This window comes from Benincasa hispida, chromosome 5, assembly GCF_009727055.1.
Source record: "Benincasa hispida cultivar B227 chromosome 5, ASM972705v1, whole genome shotgun sequence".
Taxonomy (NCBI): domain Eukaryota; kingdom Viridiplantae; phylum Streptophyta; class Magnoliopsida; order Cucurbitales; family Cucurbitaceae; genus Benincasa; species Benincasa hispida.
The window spans coordinates 43,021,340-43,027,578 of NC_052353.1; the positions used below are offsets into that span (position 1 = coordinate 43,021,340).

A 6,239-nucleotide genomic window follows, 5' to 3' on the forward strand; every position below is an offset into this window, starting at 1 on the left:
AGGAGCAATTCTTAGAGAGATTTTCTCAGTATGTAGCAAAGGGATTAGAAGCAGGGTCAGTGAACCAAGAAAAATGATTTGGAATCAAACGATTAAAGGCACTAGGTGCCATAACCTTCGAAGGAACTACGAACCCCACCGACGCTGAGGCTTGGTTTGTCCTAATTGAGAAGTGCTTCAGGGTAATGTGATGCCCTGATGATAGAAAGGTAACTCTCGCTACCTTCTTATTGTAAAAGAGAGCTGAAGATCGGTGGCGTATGTTATAGAGTAGAAGGAGGTCAGGGGATGAGTTTACGTGGGAGGAGTTTGGGAAAGATTTCTACGAGAAATTCTATCCCCAGGCGTTTCGCGATGCAAAGCGAAATAAATTATTAGGACTCGTACAAGGCTCCATGTCGGTGGCCGAGTATGAGCAAATGTACACTGAACTTAGTAGATACACTGGCAATATAGTCAAGGATGAAGAGGAGAGGTGAAAAAGGTTCGAGAAGGGATTACGACCTAAAATTCGCACACCAGTAACTGCCAGTGTTGATATATTGGAATTTTCAAAATTAGTTGAGGCAACAATGCAGGTGGAAGCCAGTCTAGTTGGGAAAACAGAATCGGAGCCCAAGGATCAGAAAGAGGAGAGTTAGAAGATTACATTAGGGGTTTCGAGTAAAAAATATCTAAGACCTGTTCCGGAAAGCAAAAGATCAAAGTAGAACATTCACAAGACAAGGCACACACTCAATATCCTGGAGAATCCATCGCAAGTGTTAATCGAAAGCCATGGTGCTCCGAATGTAAGCGGTACCACTCAGAGGGATGCTATGGAGGTACTAATGTGTGCTATAGCTATGGGGAACCAAGTCACTATAAATGAAACTGCCCTCAGTCTAGACAACAGGATAAGAGGAAAGTGAAGACTTCGAAAGCCTGAAATGGGGATTTATCTTTCTAAAGTTAAACTATTTATTTGAATTTGCATTATTATAGGCCAACTGTTATTGTGTATATGTGTTTTATAATGTGGTAATGAAGTACTCAGACTTTATAAGGATTTATGTTTATTCACTAGTTAATAGATGGGAATGGAGGAAAAGAAAAATCCTTTCTGTGTGTTGTGTGGAAAGAACTACATGGGAAAATGCTTGTGAGGAACGAACGAGTGTTATGTATGCAAGCAAGGACACATTGGGAAGAAATGCCTATAATTCTTTCGATTTCTGAAACATTGGGAAGCAGCCACTAGTTCGATTACAAGTCTTCCCTGCCAGAATTGCAATAGAAACCATAAGAGAGACTAGAAAGGAAGAGAAGGCTTGTGCTTAAAATATGAGCAGCCAGGACATCATTGCAAGGATTGTCTGACAACTAGTCTAGATAGACCGAAGGAAACTTGGAAAATAGTATTGGTATTAAAGCACCACAAAGTTGTATGGATGTAAATACAAGTGTAACTTGTAAAAGTTTGGTAATAAGTGAATAAAAAGAGCTTTCGTAATTAGATCTAATTTTGAGGACGGATTTTTTTTGGGGGGATGGATATGTGACATCCTCACCCTTACAAAATTCCTTTAAAGGTAGAAAGGAGCTTGGATGGCAAGTCTTGAGAGGGGGTATGACTAAAATGCTTTTAGAGGATGCCCTACTGAAGAACCTCAGAAGTATCTTAGATCGTTTTTTGAAATATGTAGAACAATTAAGATTAACGAAATTACTAATGATTATAAATTTGCTCAAACTCTTTAAAACAAATATTCTTTTGTAGCTTCTCCACGTGCTTTATTAAATCTGTAACTTAAGACAACTTTGGGTAGATCTATGTAGGGGTCAGGGGGCATGTGCCCCTACCACCAACCCCCCCCCCCCCCCCCCCCCCCCAAAAAAATGTATTTTTAATATAGATTTTAAGTAGTATATTAAAAATATATATAAAAACTCATTATTCTTTCAAAAGCACACATTTATCGTACAGGCTTAATCACAAATTAAAAAATTGTTATGGGAAACTCAATTGGGTCTTAAATAATTTTCTAAATAAGGATATTTGGTGAAAAACTAGGGGTCGGCTACCCAACATTCAACTAACCAAATTCAATGTCAACAATTTGGGGACAACCTTGAGTCGTACTAAAGTCAGATGTCGAAGCCTGTCACAAAAGATAGGCAGGTTAACTCCGCTTAAGTGCTAGAGGATGAAGACTATGGAATTGATTAGAGACAATGACGATCAAATCAACACTCCTCATTAGGATTGTCAAATTGAAAATTTCCAAAATTGACAAGAAAAGCCAAGCTCGAGAATCTATACCCCTCAAGATAGGACATGCATGATACTAATACTTGCGCTCAACACTGCTTAGTTACGGTGGACACGTGCTAGAAACCTAGCTAAATCTTTAAAAAGATGGTGTTGTTAAATGTTTCAGGCATGGCCAGAGATCCGTTAATGATTTTTGAGGAGTAAGGTTTGATATGGTTATACCAGAGTGATAAGTTGGTATGCCATATAATGAAAAAGTTTGAACAAAAGTGCAACAAAGGTTAAAGCAATACTCCTAAGTTTGCATCAACACACATGACTACTAAGTAGCCCATCCTCAAAACCAAACTTAGGAGTGAGGGCTAGTGTTGAGGAGTGAATTTTGGCCTATCAGAATAAAGCTAAAAATCAAGGTAATATAAGATAAATCAAGATAATATGAGATAATAAAAAATAAGATAAAATAAAATAGTATAAAATTTTATCTTTCTTAGGATTAGAAAAATCTCATATCCTAATCGTAGTACATTTAAGATAAAATCCTAGATCAAGTCCTCTATAAATACACCATAATGGCTCCATCAAAGGTAACTTAAAACTTTTAACTTCTTCACTGATACAAAATTACAAATATTAGAAAAAAACTGTAAATTTGGTATTTGAGAAAATCATTAAAAAAAAAAAAAAAAAGACCTTAATTTCTAAGCATTTCCACTATTTTCCACGTCATCTAAAGTATTAGCCTTCTTAATAGAGAATTTCCACATCAAATTACCAAAAAGTCCCTCAACCTGCTCCAAATTCACCCCACGTGTCTCTGGGAAGACTACATAAAAGAACACCCAACCCACCATCGCAATGCCAGCATAGAGAAAAAATGTGCCGCCAATTGTAATCGCATGGTACAGGGACAAAAACGTCATTGACACAACTCCTCCCATCACGTTATTCACTACCAACCCCATGCTCACCCCTTGAGCGCGTAGCTTCAACGGGAATAACTCCGAGCTGACGTAAGTCATTGGCCCAATCCCCATCGAGAAAAATGCCACGGCAGTTAACACCATGGCAATGCAAAACCCCACCACCCATGTGTCTTGCTCTTGCGACCACTCAATAATCGTTAGCCCAACCCCTAATGTAATTAAAGATATGATCATTCCGCCGATGCTCATCAAAATCAATGGTCGCCGCCCAACTCGATCGAATAGGACGGTGGCGACCAAGATGAAAATTGTCTTTGTCACGCCAACAGCCACTGAAGCGAGAAGCTTGTGGTCGGAGGATGAGATTCCGACCTTTGCAAAGATTCTAGGGCTATATAAAACGACGGCATTCATACCGGAGGCTTCCTGGAAGAAATGCACGCCGATGACGGTTATCAAGATGTGGCGGACGGCTGGCGTTGGGCGAAGGAAGAACTCTTTCCATACGCCGCCACCGTGGCTACTCTGTTTTGGGATTGGAAAGACGTCGTCTTTGCAACTCGCTGAAATTCCGACAACATTTTTTATGTCGTCGAGGCGTTGTAGAGATTCTTCTATGGAATTTGAGGTTCTGATGAGGACTTGTTTAGCTTCACCGAGACGACCTTGCATTACAAGCCATCGTGGGGATTCTGGGATTACGAGAATCACAACAGCGGCTAAGAATAACGATGGGATTAATCCAATTCCAAGCATAAATCGCCATCCTAGTTGAATTGGAAGCTTGGAGAATGCGTAATTCGAAATGTATCCTAGTAAGATACCGACATTAACAAACACCTGCAACAAAATTCCTAAAATATTCTTTAATTTTGCGAAGAAATAAGGAAATCCATATCCAAGAAGAAGAGAATTGAGCCGTAATTTCAATTGGAAGGTAAATCTCGCTCTTAATTTAACAGTGCACCTCTGGAAAAGAGGAAAGGCAGCCGCGAGATGATGTCGGAGAAACCTCGGCGGTGTAAACAGAGGCAATTATCGAAGCGTATCCAATACCGATACCGGCAACGAATCTGCCGGACATGAGGAGGCTGTAGTTAGGGGCGAACCCCATGAGAATGGCTCCAAAAAAGAAGAATCCAGCAGAGATAACCATGGTGTAGCGGCGGCCGATCAGATCGGATGTTCTGCCGGCAACGGCGGCGCCAATAGTGGCGTAGAGATTGATGATTCCGACCAGGATTTCCACTTTCACATCAGAAATTTGAAAATCCTCTTGAATGTAGATTGCCGCACCACTCATTACACCTATATCTGTTTGAATACACAAAATTTCTACAATTCAAGGGTGAGAAGAACAGAGATGAAGAATGGAAAGGGAAGAAAGTAAAATTTCTGACCGTAACCAAGCAAAACGGAAGACATGGAAGCGATAATTGCACATAGAAAAGAAAATATGTTTTTGGTTTGTCGACTGATTCAATTAACGGAAAATGGAGGCCGGAAGTTGCAGAAACGTCATCATTCCGGCCGCCCATACTTAGTTTTCCGGATAACTTGGAAATTCGAAAAGTAAAATCGGACATAAATAAGTATTGTAACTGGTCGGTTTGGTTGATTTTAATTGAGTTGAATTGTTCTAAATTACCAATATGTCCTTCGGCTTTTGAAGATTTTTTAAAATTATTATTATGAATATTATAATAATAAATAGATGTCCATTGTTTAGTGTTCTAAAGCCATGTGTCTTATTATTATTGTTCATGTGCCTTGTAATTATTCAGGCTTGGTGTCTATGTAAGTCCACATCCTATTTGTCACTTTGCCTATAAATAATAGTATTTGGTGGATCTTAAAATCATACATACATTGGTGAAAATTCTACTAATTTTCATATTATCTAATTTTATAATTTTATTTATTTTATTTTATATATTTAATATTATTATATAAATATATTATTATATTATATTTTCTCTATATCTGTGTTCCTATTGTGCTCTTCAAATTCACATTACGTTATCAGCACAAACTCCTGTCTTTTTTCCCCCTAAAGGTAGGTCATAAAGGTAGTTGATTTTTTCCTCTTTGTTATAATTAATAAATTTAATGTTATTTTGCATATTCAATATCTATTAAATTTCTAACATAAGTACAATATTTTATGATAGTGCTATTATGACAAATCTCACAAAATTAGAATTAGTCACCCTTGATATTAACGACAATAATTATTTGTCATGGGCACTTGATGCCGAAACCCACCTGGATGCTATGAATCTTGGGGAGACTATTAAAGAAGAAAATATGACATCTAGTCAGAACAAAGTAAAAGCTATGATTTTCCTTCGTCATCATCTCCATGAGGGATTGAAAATGGAGTATCTTACAATAAAAGATCTTCGTATCTTGTGGAAAAATTTAAAAGAGAGGTATGATTATCAAAAAACAATTATTCTTCCTAAAGCTCGTTATGAGTGGATACACTTGAGGCTACAAGATTTCAAATCAGTAAGTGATTATAACTCCGCATTATTTAAAATAATCAATTCGAAATTGTTATTATGCAGAGAGAAAATTACTGATGTCGATATGTTAGAGAAGACATTTTCTACATTTCATGTCTCAAATATGCTGATGCAACAGTAATATCGAGAGAAAGGTTTTAAATAGTATTCTGAGTTAATTTCATGTCTTCTCGTAGTCGAACAAAATAATGAGTTATTGATGAAAAATCATGAATCTTGACCAACCGAAACGACACCATTCCCTGAAGTGAATGTTGTGAATTTTAATAATAATCGTGGTCGAGGTCGTGTTCGCGATCGAAGTCGTGACCATGGCTGAGGAAGAAATAATTATTATTTTCGTGGTGGTCGTTTTAATCATTTAAATTTCAAAAGAATTACACAAAATGATGATCACAAAAGAAAAGCTCCACAAGATAAGATTTCAAAAAGTGTTGAAAATAAATGCTTCCGATGCGGAATGATTGAGCATTGGTCACGTACCTGTCGTACGTCAAAACACTTAGTTGACCTCTATTAGGCCTCCCTAAA

General features: G+C 37.6%; 1 pseudogene; it reads right to left on the minus strand.

Moving 5' to 3' along the window:
* Nucleotides 1-2,788: 2,788 nt before the first annotated feature.
* Nucleotides 2,789-5,018, minus strand: LOC120077632 (annotated as a pseudogene).
* Nucleotides 5,019-6,239: the final 1,221 nt, after the last annotated feature.